At 40.2% G+C, this 14,642-nt stretch overlaps 1 protein-coding gene across 2 annotated transcripts in view; it reads left to right on the top strand.

The window, feature by feature from the left end:
• KSR2 (kinase suppressor of ras 2) overlaps window positions 1–14,642 on the top strand; it is a gene marked incomplete at its 3' end in the record, with an annotated part of 683,082 nt that overhangs the window by 255,057 nt on the left and 413,383 nt on the right. The window lies entirely within an intron of this gene.

The following is a 14,642-nucleotide window of genomic DNA, read 5'->3' on the forward strand; positions in this document are numbered from 1 at the left end:
TTTCATAGACCCGCCGCCGCTTTTACATTTTGGAGCCAAGATCAGGGAAGTAATGTTAGAGCGGAGATGATTTAATGTAGGTGCAGCAACAGCTGACGTGGTGTAACGTTAAAAAACACTACCCCGTGAAGATTCCCTACCCTCCGCAGCTGTGAGCATGCGCAGTGGGAAGCGGCTCAGATGTTTAATGACATATGTGCACAGGAAGTGACGAGGGTAGGGAATTTTCACGGAACACCGGAATGCGCAGACCCGGAAGAAGACAGGCGAAAATGGATGCGGCCGCCAGCGGGGACAACGTGAGCTTAGTTTGCAGGTACAGTAAGTGTCACATAGTGTGCTAGTATGCGAAGCATACTAGCACATTATGCATTTACTTTGCAGGGAAGAAAAAGAGCGAAAAAAAACCCCGTAAGACCTCCTCTTTAAAACAGCATGGCCTCGATTCATACAGAGCCAATCTCTGCTCACTCACAGCTGTCCAAAAAAAAAAAAAAGAGCCTCCGGCAAATGTTTACCAACATTGTTAAGGCTGCTAGATAACTATGAACACAAGGTATTACATTGTATCATTTCCTTCTTTTAGATCAAAGGAATGAACTTCCGTCTGTAAATGAGGGCAGTTTAAGGCTTCTTTCACACTGCCGCTCCGCGTGAAAGGTCCGCTGCGGGGCTTTTTTTTTTTTTTTTCCACGGAGCGGATGACATTTGTGTCATCCGCTCCGTGTGCCCGCATATCATCCCATCCGTTTGCGGATGATATGCGGACATAATGTAAGTATATGGCACTGCGGATGTCAGCGGATGACACCGCTGACATCCGATTTTCCTTCCTTTCCGTTTTTTACACGGAAGGAAAAATGGGGTTCTGTTCCATTCGTAAAAACGGAACAGAACTGAAAGGAGGAAAATCGGGTGTCAGCGGATGGTATTCCGCTGACACCCGCAGTGCCATTCACTTACATTATGTCCGCAAATCATCCGCAAACGGATGGGATGATTTGCGGACACACGGAGCGGCCGTGTGAAAGGACCCTAAAGCAGAGTTCCACCCTGAAAATTTTTTTTTTTAGATAAAAATACCCCCGGGACAGTCAGGGCTACTGCATTTAAGCAATGATAGCCTCTGAACTGTCCCCTGTTTCACTTACCTTTTAGAAGGAATACTTACCTTGAAAATGTCTTGTCCAGCGCTGCCCTCTCAGATGTGGGCAGCTGAAGCCGGAGCGTCTTCTTCAGTGACTTCGGAGTCCCAGGATGCCCTGCACCGGCCCTGCTCGTCACTTTCAGTGCAGGCGCGTCATCCCTGCACAGCTTCTGAGCATGCCGGGAATGACGATCCTGCACTGGAACTGACGAGCGGGACCGGTGCAGGCGCATTGACTCCTGGGATCGATGCCGTTCATCTCCCAGGGTTTAATGCAAGGAGGAAGTAAGTGAAGGCGCGGGCCGTGGCCCCAGAGGGAGGAAGAGGAAGCAAGGGAAGTATATTTTCTTTAAAAACAAGGTAAGTGAATAAAAAAAAAAAACATTTTGATTATCCAATTGTTTTTCAGGTAAATTAAAGCAAGCGGACAATGAAAAGCTCATTTTGAGGGTGGAACTCCGCTTTAACCTCTCAAAGACTAAGCCTTTTTCTGACACTTGTTGCTTATGGATTAAAATCATTATTTTTTGCTAGAAAATCACTTAGAACCCCCAAAATAATTTTTTTTAGCAGAGACCGTAGATAATAAAATGGCGATTGTTGCAATCTTTTATGTCACACTTTATTTGCGCAGAAGTCTTTCAAATGCAGTTTTTTGGGAAAAAATACACTTTAATGTATTAAAAACAAAAACGAAACATTAAAGTTAGCCCATTTTTTTTTCTTTGGATAATGTAAAAGATGATGTTACGCCAAGAATCGTGATCTTTATTTTAAGCAAAAATATTGTAATTCTCATTTTATCCAGAATCATGCAGCTCTACTGTTCTTATAAGGTTACAGTAATTCCCTGCTCAGAAGGGCTCAGACTAGGAGAAGGTCTAGCAGCACTATGATCAAGTCAGACTACATTCTAGAGTGCTGTCATTCTAACATTGGAAGCTTGCTGACAGGTGGATAGAGCAGAGTGATGATCTTATCTGTGAAGTGATCCCAGACTGGGAGTAATGTGAGGATCAGAATGCGTTGCTGACTTGAGAAAAGTAAGCTCAGTAGCCTGGCTTTCCCATCTGGCAAGGATACAAGTCTCAAAACTGTTTAAAAAAAAATAACAAGCTATGTTATGCTATTGAATTCATATATATGTATTTAAACCGTACATCCAACTTCGCTAAGATTACTGTATTAAGAAGAAAAGATATGACAGGAAAAATGTAATCAGTACTGCGATGATTAAAAATGTAATTTTTATAAGTCAACTTGTCGCCCTATTTAAAAACTCAAGAAATAATCCTCTATTATGTGGAATAGGAAGACATGACTTCAGTCTCCAGCACAAAGAAAAAGGCAGAAAGATTAAGGAGATTGGCTCTTATTAACCAAAATAAAAAAAAGGAAAAGAAATTATTAAGTGGATAAAAACAACTTTTCTCTTTTAAATCCCATTACTAGATTTGCATGTCTATTCCACTTCTATATAATTAAGGAAGATGATCAAAAGCAGCAGAAAATGATATCTGTTACACAGTCCAGCAGTTGGCCATTTCTAAAGGTTTCTGACTGCAATAAGGAGGATCTTGTCTGCGGGAGGCACTTCTGGTAATTAATCGTGGCTTCTTTTGATAACCGCAATCCCCAGAAGGGATGGAGAAGAGAATATCATATAGAAAGCAGAAGACGCTTCTGTTATCATCTCTGGTGTCGCCCAGGAGATTGAATATGTCTGTTCTGCCCTCACTTCTCTGCTCTGGGATCACAAGCTAGCAACCACAAAAATTAAACTAGGGTATTTCTAATGCTCAATATGTTCAGTAGAACATTTCATTTCTTTATACCAACACTTGTAATGTGAGATTTGAGAATACATTTATTTTTTTTTTATTTTTTTATCAAGAACATATAATACCATTTTTGAAATCATAAGAAAAATGTTTAAAAATGTCTTTAAAGTACACTCTAGACAAAAAAAAAGTATATGTAAATCTAACACCCTATAAGCTTTAACTTTACGGCTCATTTTTAGTCTTTTTAAATCTGCAGCTTGGTGACCTGCCATGAAAGTCCTTGCTAAGACAATTGCTATCATATTATGACTTACAGTTGTCTCCCAGTTGTCACCCTGCATTGTCACCCTGACAAATGTAGTTTTTAATGAAGATTACTATTAGCCGTTTGATCAAACATTATATAAGGATTGTCAGCAAATTATCAGAAAACTGGCCCTGTTAAACACCATGCAGCGATCCCTATAATACATTAATGTACAAAGGAATGCAGGAGATTAACCACTTTAGGACCGGAGGATTTTCCTGCTTTACGTCCAGGCCACTTTTTGCGATTCGGCACTGTGTGATTTTAACTGACAATTGCGCAGTCATGCAACGCCGTACCCAAACGAAATTTACGTCCTTTTTTTCCCACAAACAGAGCTTTCTTTTGGTGGTATTTTATCACCTCTGCGCTTTTCATTTTTTGCGATATTAATAAAAAAAAGCGACAATTTTGAAAACATAACAATATTTTTATACTTTGACAGTTAAAAAATATCCAATATATTCAATTTTTGTCATATATTTAGGCCAAAATGTATTTAGCTACATGTCTTTGACAAAAAAATTCTCAATGAGTGTATTTTTAACCGCTTTAAGACCGGAAGATTTTACCCCATTCCTGACCAGGCCATATTTTGCGATTCGGCACTGCGTTACTTTAACAGACAATTGCGTGGTCGTGCGATGCTGTACCCAAATTCAATTTATTTTTCCTCCACGAACAGAGCTTTCTTTTGGTGGTATTTGATCACCTGTGCGATTTTTACTTGCTTTATTTGCGCTATAAACAAAAAAAGAGCGACAATTTTGAAAAAATAACAATATTTTTCACATTTTTTTTATATGAAATTCCCCTCCCAAAAAAAGTAAAAATCAAAATGTTTTAACATTTTAGGCCAATTTGTTTTCTGCTACATATTTTTGGTAAAAAAAATCGCAATAAGCGTATTTTGATTAGTTTGCGCAAAAGTTATCGCAGCTACTAACTACGGGAAATTTATGTAATTTTTATTGTTTTTTTTGTTAACTAGTAATGGCAGCGATCTGCGTTTTTTTTTGCGGGACTGCGACATTGCGGCGGACAGATCGGACCCCTAACTGACATTTTTGACACTTTTGGGGGTACCAGTGACATTAATACAGTAATTAGTGCTATAAATATGCACTGTTACTGTAAAAATGTCACTGGCAGGGAAGGGGTTAACTTTTATTGGTGATCAAGGGGTTAATGTATGCCTGGTGCTTACTAACGTGTGTGGGGGGAGGGTACTATGTGACACAGGCACAGATCGCAGGTTCAGCTATGCTGAATCCTGTAATCTGTCCCTGCCTGTCAGATACTTAGGAGATCCGCCCTCTTTGTTTACACAAGCGGGCGGATCTCCTCACTCGATCCCTGATGATTGGGGAAGAGCGGCGGTGATCACCGCCTCTCCTCCCCTGGCCCGACTCCCGCTGTGATGAAAAAACAAGGAAGCAAGTATATTATTAAAATAAAAATGACTATAATAAAAATTACTGAAAGAAAAAAAAAGGAATTGTTTATAATGCACTGTGCACAGTTCTTGAAATGAATACAGGAAACATAGCCTTCCAGCCCAGGTGTTTAATTTTTTTATCCAGTCATAGATGTATGGTATATTTACCTATCCACCCAAAGCGCTTGGTGAGTAATCTGGTGATCTGAGAACCCCTAGTGCTAACCTGTTAATATTTTAGGAGAGGTATTCACAAATAAACTTACTGTAAGCTCCCCATATGCTGCCTCTCACACACAGAAAGTCTGGTTAAAAACTGAAGCAGGAGAAAGTATTTGGTAATAGCCTAAATTTTGTAATATTATACTACAACTTAAAAAAAGTATGTTTCCCTTTATAAAAGCCAACCTCCTTGGTTGTCCTATGTACTCCTTGCAGAGGCTGACTGGCAACTTTCGGCCCAGGGGGCAAGTACAGTCCAGAGGCCCATGGTGCAGCTACTCGGCCCTCCCTCCCACTCTCCCTCTTCCCGGCCTTCCTTCTGACCCCCATTCCAGGCTGAAGCTCTGCTCCAGGTACTCTCTACCCACCAACCGAATCTGGGTTCCCAACCTGGCCAGAAGTGGGCGGTTAGAGCAGCTGGGACAGCTCGGTTGGGGCTTGCCGGAGGAGAGTCTGTGGGGCATGGAACCGGCTTCTGCTCAGACACAGTTTACACCATCAATGCTGGGGGGACCTTCCATCCTGCACTCAGTAGGTCAGCAGCGGGGACCTTTTACTTCTCTTCACCAGGAATCATTTAGGTATGTCTGTGGCAGAAGCGGTGCAGCCTTTTTACATGGCATCAGAGCGGCCCAGGGGGTGATTGCATTTTCTACCAGTACCAACAAATTGTATACCAGCAGGACTTTTTTTTCTCAGAATAGGTGCAGGTACTCCCCCCTTGCGAGTCTCACTTTGCCCCCACCTCTTACCCACTTCCAAGCACCATTGCTTGGTTCCACCCTTATCCACCTCCCAGTACCACTCCTTTTTAAAGAAACCAGATCCAAGTATCATTTTTTTGTGCTTTTTTACTTGTATGGAATTTGTTAATAACAAGAAAACCAGTAAGATCGATTTCCTGCAGCCAGCAACAATAGCCTCCCCTCAGCAACAATAGACCCCAGCAACAGTAGAACCCACCAGCACCAACAGACCCTTTGTGCATAAATACCACCAGCAACAATAGAGCCACCCCAGGAACAATAGACCCCCGTCAGTAACAACAGATCTCCCAGCAGTCAGCATTATTAGACCCTTCAGCAGCAAGCAACAAAAGACCCCCTCCCTCAACAGTAGATTTCTCCCAGCAACATAAGACCCCCTTTCCCAGCAACAATAGACCCCTACCTCAACAACAGATCCACCCCAGTGACAATTGATCCCCCAGCAGCCACCATCAATGGACTCTCCAGCACACCTCAGCACCCCTTGCCATTACATACATTCAGTGCTGGAGGTGCCGAAACGGTGTTCCCCCGCATTCCTGCTAAAAAAAAGCCTTGTATACCACCGATTTTCAAACAGGGTGCCGAAAATGAGACCCAGTTTGCCCTGGATCAGAGGGGGATGGGGAATCTGTTGTGATGCGAGACTGTGATGGGGATATTCTGGTGTGATTGGGGCATTGTAAGTGGGATGTCTGCTGTGAAGGGAGTCTTCTGACATAAAGTTAATTTAATGAAGGTGGTCATGTGCATCATCCTAGGCTTAGGTTTCCCAGTGATTAGTAGCATTTAAGTTTTTTTTTTTTTACATTTTAGTTTGGGTTGCCTTGAGATTTTGCATATGTTTAAAGGTTGTGTATATGTGTGTGATTCTGTTTAGTAAATCAGGGCTATGCTTTGATTATCTTTTTTCCTTCATTTTTTTTTATTTGGAGCAGATAGGAAGTGAAAATCCTGTAGTTCTTCTACAAATGGTAGCAATGATTTGCCTCAGGTATATGCTACTGCATAAGTGTGTAGTGGTACCAACTTTAGGCTCATTTCCCATGACCATGGATCATATAAGGAATAAATATCCAGAAAATTTTAACCTCCCTGGCGGTATTCCCGAGTGTGGCTCGGGGTGGAATTTCAGTGCCATTAGCGGTAACCCCGAGCCACACTCAGGGTACCGCCAGGGAGAAATCGTTGAATCCTGGAAGAGGTTACTTACCTTGTCCCCAGGATCCCACAATGTATTCCGGCAGTGTATGGCAGCTGGATTTTCCGCCTGATGCTGTGTGCCCCGGCCTCCGTTCCCTGCGAGCATCATGTCGCAGGGGGGGGGGGGGGGTGTAACCGGAGGTAAATTAAAAAAGTAAAACACACAAAGACACTGATATATTATAATCCTATTGGATTAAAGTACTAAATAAAATAAATTGACCTTAGTTTGCCCTCCAATGCCGTTACCTGCAGTTTTACTGTACTATATATATTTATATATATATATATATATATATATATATACACACATATATCTATCTATCTATCTATCTATCTATCTATCTATCTATCTATCTATCTATCTATCTATCTATCTATCTATATATATATATATATATATATATATATATATATATATATATATATATATAGATATATATATATATTAAACAACAAAAAATATGTAAAAATCACACTGTAGGGATGATGTGGGACCACAGAAATACAGTGGATTAGATACCAGGGGACTTTAATGGATAGGGTATGGCAGTAGGAAGCACACATGGATGTAAAAAATCCAAAAAAACTTTATTAAATATATAAAAACATGAAGGTGCATAAGTACATTACATTACATCTGAAGCAAAATATAAGAGGTATAACAGGGATACAATCGTAAGGAATCATAAGGTTTGATGCGTTTTGCCAGTTAGGTGAAAGATGGCTTCCTCAGGAACCATTATGGTTGATTGATGTCCCCTCTAACATATAAAGAAGAATATATAAGCAAATATACAAAACAATTATTTATAGTGTTCATCTGGATTAATCTAGAGTGTGTGTTTTATATCATACAAGACAAAAACACGCCATAATATTTACGTGCTCACCTATCAGTAGGAAACGGTCAACTTTGACATCCATGATATCAAGCCAGCCATATCGTCTGAGGCGGAAAAAATCTCCAAAATATAACCCTGGGAAGGGTCAAAGATGCCAAAAAGGCATTGTCACCCGGACCAAGCCCATATACTGCCCTGAAGATAGGGTTGTAAACACCAGAGAAGATATATCCAGCGGGATAAAATGTCCCGTATAGTAGGTGAAAAAGTGGCAATATCCGTATTCTCTGAAAAGGGACAAAATGTATAATTGTAAGGAAAAAGGTAGGATCTGTGGGAAAATTGAATTATATATAAAAGTTGTGAACAAAAAAGGGAGGATTTGTAAACAGCTCATACAGCTAAGCCTAATATAATCCAATTATATGATGGGTATATAGTAAAGGTAATAAATAATAATCAATAGATAAATAATTAATCTTCAGATATAACCAAGCACAATGTGTGCCATATTCAGGGCATAATAGCTGGAGGTATGTTATTAGCACCAACAGGCTAATACACCATTAATTCCAGGGTATATAGAGCATATATGGGGCATATTGGGGAAAAGATGAAAAAAAGTAAGTGAACATGTGTATATATATATATGAACATGTGTATATGAACATGTGTGTATATATATATATATATATATATACACACACATATATATAAAAATACACACATATATATATATATATATATATATATATATATATATATATACTTTAACTTATTTATAGTTATTTATTATATTATAATTTATGATTTTGTGTACCCGAGATGTTATAAAGAACGCACAGTAAAAAAAAAAAATCATATGTAAATAGTTGGTTTGGGCTGCTCATCCTTAAGAATTACATGCAAAATAATGGTACCGCTTTCAGCACCTAAAATCCGAAATAATCATACCGCCAGGGAAGTTAATATCAAATTATTGCAGAATTGTTGGCTTCTTTACTACATGTAGCTATTTTGTGTTATCCCAAATGAATACATACAGTATCTCACAAAAGTGAGTACACCCCTCACATTTTTTTTATATTTAATTATATCTTTTTATGTGACAACACTGAAGAAATGACACTTTGCTGCAATGTAAAGTAGTAAGTGTACAGCTTGTATAACAGTGTAAATTTGCTGTTCCCTCAAAATAACAACACACAGCCATTAATGTCTAAACCGCTGGCAACAACAAAGAGTACACCCCTAAGTGAAAATGTCCAAATTGGGCCAAAGCGTCAATATTTTGTGTGGCCATCATTATTTTCCAGTACTGCCTTAACCATCTTGGGCATGGAGTTCACCAGAGCTTCACAGGTTGCCACTGGAGTCCTCTTTCACTCCTCCATGACAACATCTCTGAGCTGGTGAATGTTAGAGACCTTGTGCTCCTGCACCTTCCATTTAAGGATGCCCCACAGATGCTCAATAGGGTTTAGGTCGTTATCATGTTGGAATACTGCCCTGCGGCCCAATCTCCGAAGGGAGGGGATCATGCTCTGATGCAGTATGTCACAGTACATGTTGGCATTCATGGTTCCCTCAATGAACTGTAGCTCCCCAGTGCCAGCAGCACTCATGCAGCCCCAGACCATGACACTCCCACCACCATGCTTAACTAGCACACTTGTCTTTGTACTCCTCACCTGGTTGTTGTCACACGAGCTTGACACCATCTGAACCAAATATGTTTATTGTGGTCTCATCAGACCACAGAACATGGTTCCAGTAATCCATGTCTTTAGTCTGCTTGCCTTTAGCAAATGTTTGCAGGCTTTCTTGTCATCTTCTTTCTTTATTTTCTTGTCATCATCTTTAGAAGAGGCTTCCTTCTGGGACAACAGCCATGCAGACCAATTTTATGAAGTGTGCGGCATATGGTCTGAGCACTGACAGGCTGACCCCTCCACCCCTTCAACCTCTGCAGCAATGCTGGCAGCACTCATACGTCTATTTTCCAAAGACAACCTCTGAATATGATGCTGAGCATGTGCACTCAACTTCTTTGGTCGACCATGGCATGGCCTGTTCTGAGTGGAACCTGTCCTGTTACTCCGCTGTATGGTCTTGGCCACCATGCTGCAGCTCAGTTTCAGGGTCTTGGCAATCTTCTTATAGCCTAGGCCATGTTTATGTAGAGCAACAATTCTTTTTTTCAGGTCATCAGAGTTCTTTGCCATGAGGTGCCATGTTGAACTTCCAGTGACCAGTATGAGAGAGTGAGAGCGATAACACCAAATTTAACACACCTGCTCCCCATTCACACCTGAGACCTTGTAACACTAACGAGTCACATGACACCGGGGGAGGGAAAATGGCTAATTGGGCCCAATTTGGACATATTCACTCAGGGGTGTACTCACTTTTTGTTGCCAGTGGTTTACACATTAATTGTGGTGTGTTGAGTTATTTTGAAGGGACAGCGAATGTACACTGTTATACAAGCTGTACACTCACTACTTTACATTGTAGCAAAGTGTAATTTCTTCAGTGTTGTCATTTGAAAAGATTTAATAAAATATTTACAAAGATGTGAGGGGTGTACTCACTTTTGTGAGATACTGTATGTGTTTAACACCCCCTGAGAGAGATTCTTTAATCATGCATTGTCGATGCATTACCAAAAAACTACACAGGTTTGCTAAAGAAAAACAATGTTTTTATTTCGTACATTTAAAAGCGGGGGTTCTTTTCTTTTTTTTCTAAAATAACTTTTACAACTGGGAGACAGATGTGTGCTGTCATTTTCTCTGCATTGAAGTGTATCCAATTGTGGATAAAATGCTCTGCACTTCCAGAGTGGCAATAAAGATTCCCTATGGGAAAGGCTTTGCCAAGGCAGACTATCCATAGGACATAATGCAATATGTAACACTTAATAAATTCCTAGCCATAAAATCTTTATAACCCTTGCAATGACATTAAATGAAGTCTTTGCAGGTAATAAGTTCTAGAAATATCTTATCAGAAATACAGGTAAGTCATAAGTTATGGTCTGTACTGTTGTCACAAATACTGTGTATGTGAGTCAGACAAGACTGTATTAACCATAATGGCACCGGTGGGCCAGAATTTAGGAGGAAATTGGTGGTGTTGGGGGGGGGGGGGGGGGTGTGCCACCACAAGCCCTGTATTGTACAAATTGTAATAACCTTCTCCTCATTTTCTTTCCTTCTTTTGAACATCTCTGGACATTTGTGGCTACCTTTACTAACGTTCTATCATTAAGTTTCACTATAGTGATCACATGACAGAAGTTGTGAGCTTGTATAAAAAAAAATGTCATCATTGGGGTATCATTATGCCTAATCATGACAAAGAGACAAACAAGGGAACTGTACCATAGTAGGAAGTGCAGTGTTTCAAAAAATGTGCTGGTTTTAAAAAAAAATGATTGTAAAAAGAAAAAAAGATCTTCATGGAAACAACAGTTATATTGATAATTATCATTATTAATGATAACAATAATTTGTAATTATTATTTGTAAATTGTAAGTTTGTAATTGCCCAGATGGAAGTAGACAGTTGATGTTCAGAAAATCACTTTAACCACTTAAGCCCCTGAAGATTTTACCCCCTTTCTGACCAGGGCCTATTTTGCGATTCGGCACTGCGTGACTTTAACGGACAATTGCGCGGTCATGCGACGCTGTACCTAAACGAATTTGACGTCCTTTTTTTCCCACAAACAGAGCTTTTTTTTGGTGGTATTTGATCACCTGTGCGATTTTTTGATCATGCCATATAATCAAAAAAAGAGCGACAATTTTGCAAAAATAATAATATTTTTCACATTTTTTTATATGAAATTCCCCCCCCAAAAAATGTAGAAATCAAAATGTTTTTAAATTTTTGGCCAATTTGTTTTCTGCTACCTATGTTACTAAAAAAAATCACAATAAGCGTATTTTGATTGGTTTGCGCAAAAGTTATTGCGTTTACTAACTAAGGGAAAGATTTTTGTAATTTTTGTTGTTTTTTTTTTTAATGAGTAATGGCGGCGATCTGCGATTTTTTTTGCGGTACTGCGACATTGCAGGGGACAGATTGGACCCTTGACTGACATTTTTGACACTTTTGGGAGTACCAGTGACATTACTACAGTAATCAGTGCTATACATATGCACTGTTACTGTAAAAATGACATTGGCAGGGAAGGGGTTAACTTTATTAGAGATGCAGTGACTATGTGTGTCCCTAGGGGCGTGCTTCTTACTGTGCAGGGATGGTTGCTGTGTGTGTAACAGCACAGATCAACTGTCCTACATAGCAGGACCATTAGATCAGTGCTTTTACACAGGGAAGAATGACAGGCGGCTTTGTTTACATTAGCCGCCTGCCTTTCTCCCTTCACAGCGGACGATCGCGAGTGACCGGCGGACATCAGGTCCGCCGGTCACACGCACGGAGGTGTCCGTGAACGAGCCGAGGTGGGAGCGTGCCTCCGGCGGCACGCGCCTGCCCGCTATTGGCTCCCAGGCTAGTGACGTACCGGTACGTCACTTTGCCTGGCCCGGGGGTTACCGCCGCAGTATATGTACTTGCGGCGGTCGGCAACCAGTTAAGGCAAACTACACTGCCTGGCGAAAAAAAAAGTCACCACCAAAAAAAGAAAGGTCACGCACTCTAATATTTCATTGGCTTTGATTACGGCACGCATTCGCTGTGGCGTTGTTTCAAAAACCTTCTGCAATGTCATAAGATTTATTTCCGTCCAGTGTTGCACTAATTTTTCACCAAGATCTTGTATTGATGATGGGAGAGTCGGACCACTGCGCAAAGCGTTCTCCAGCACATCCCAAAGATTCTCAATGGGGTTAAGTTCTGGACTCTGTGGTGGCCAATCCATGTGTGAAAATTATGTCTCTTGCTCCCTGAACCACTCTTTCACTATTTGAGCCCGACGAATCCTCGGAATTTTCATCTTGGATATATGTCCGTGCCATCAGGGAAGACAAAATCCATTGATGAAATAACCTGGTCATTCAGTATATTCAGTTAGTCAGCTGACCTCATTCTGTGGGCACATGCAGTAACTGTCCAATAGGATATCCAATAGGATAGTTATTGCATGCTTAGTTTACTTAGTTGCTTAGTTATTACCAGGTGGCGACTTTTCTTTTGGCCAGGCAGTGTAAATAAAAGGAATATGCTTATATTATATGGTAATACTGAATATCGGATGCATAGTAAGCTTGCTGGGAGATGATGCTTTATAGATAAATTATTGTTGGCGTTGCTGACATTCTCATCTTTCGTGTGGAGAATAATCAGAATCGCTGTCTCAATGATACTGTCATAACTGTGTACAAAGAATAGCATAGTTCAATACCCCACTAGAACAAATCATGGTATAGACAGGTATGGTTGAGGTTCGTCTTTTATTATCATCTGTATCATCTTAATTATTTTGCTGCTATTCTTAGTTCCAAGTGTGCCAAAAACAACTTGCTATTATTTTCATTATTGCAATTGCAATTATGCCATTATTATTGTTTGCTTAGTTAGTTGGGTAGTTGTATACCCTAGAGATCTAATTGTATAGATGTTGCAAGTTTATAATAGCAGTGAAAGATAACTGTATTTTAAAGCACATTAACTCTTTAAGTGCATCTAGGGATATAGAGGAACTTTGTAAATACAGTATAACCTCCTACTTCTGCTTTTTCTTTCCATTTGGTTTGGAAATTGTGATCACAGCCCCAGGCCAATGTAAAAAGGTTCTCTTTTTACATCCAGTTTGTTTGCCTAATAATAGTGATAATATACAAAATAAAAGTACAAGGGGATAGGTCATGAGCAAAATGCCATTGGATATAAAATATCTAAAAAAAAAAGGTAAGGGTCCTTTCACACGAACGATCCTGGTCAGTTTTTCAGGCGGACCTGATCAGATCCTCCATGCATCCCTATGGGGTTGCGGATGTCAGCGGCTGACACCTGCTGCTATCCGATTCCGATCCTGTCCATGAAATCCAGACGGATGGAAACCCTATTTTCCGGTTCGGATGGGATTGGATGAGAATAGACAGGTGGTCTGTTCTCATCCAATTCTCCCATAGAGGACAGCGGGGATCTAACTGCTCCGTCTCTGCACACAATGCGTAGACGGAGCTGTCACCTGCCTGCTCAGCGGGGATCGGTGGATTGATCCCCGCTGTGCAGAGAACAGACCGCGCCGAACGGCGCATCTTGTTAAAGGACCCTAACAGTTTATTTTAATACAAAATCTTTAAAATTGTTCATATCAGAATCACAATCCAAATATATACACTCAAAATATATACTCAAAAAAGTTGAGCTTTCAAGTACACGAAGATGAATTCTGTTCTTGTTTAGGGTATCTGCTATTTATCTTTTCATAGCTGTAGTACACCAGAACACCACATTGGCAGTAACCTGATGCTCTAAAAATACCAATTTCAAGGCCAAGAGCCATTATCAAAACCACCTAGTGTAGGCTGTTTGCTTCCAGACTAAGAAAGTGCAGTCTGACTCAATAACACATGCTAAGATCCTACCACAAGAAAAGTCAATGCACAATATAGAACTCAGATTTAAGTAGAACTATAGGCAAAACTTTTTTTTTCATTTTGGATAGAGTAAGGGAGGGTTATAACCCCTGTTAGGTTTATGTTTGCCATCTGTGTCCCATTGTGGGGATTTACCTTCACTTCCTGTTCCATAACCAAAACAGGAAGTGAGAGGAAATTCCTGAAAATTAGGGGAATCTCTTGGGGACCCCCAGATCACCAGAACTAGTGTCCCCATTGGAAGATTTCCCCTCTGTTACTTTTCTGAGGACAACCAAAAATGTGGAATTTTCTTTACTTTCACTTTTAATGATAATGGTAAAGAGAACAAATAAAAGGGGGGGGGGGGTC

The sequence above is a fragment of the Pelophylax lessonae genome, assembly GCF_965119305.1.
Source record: "Pelophylax lessonae genome assembly, chromosome: 1".
NCBI classification, from domain to species: Eukaryota; Metazoa; Chordata; class Amphibia; order Anura; family Ranidae; genus Pelophylax; species Pelophylax lessonae.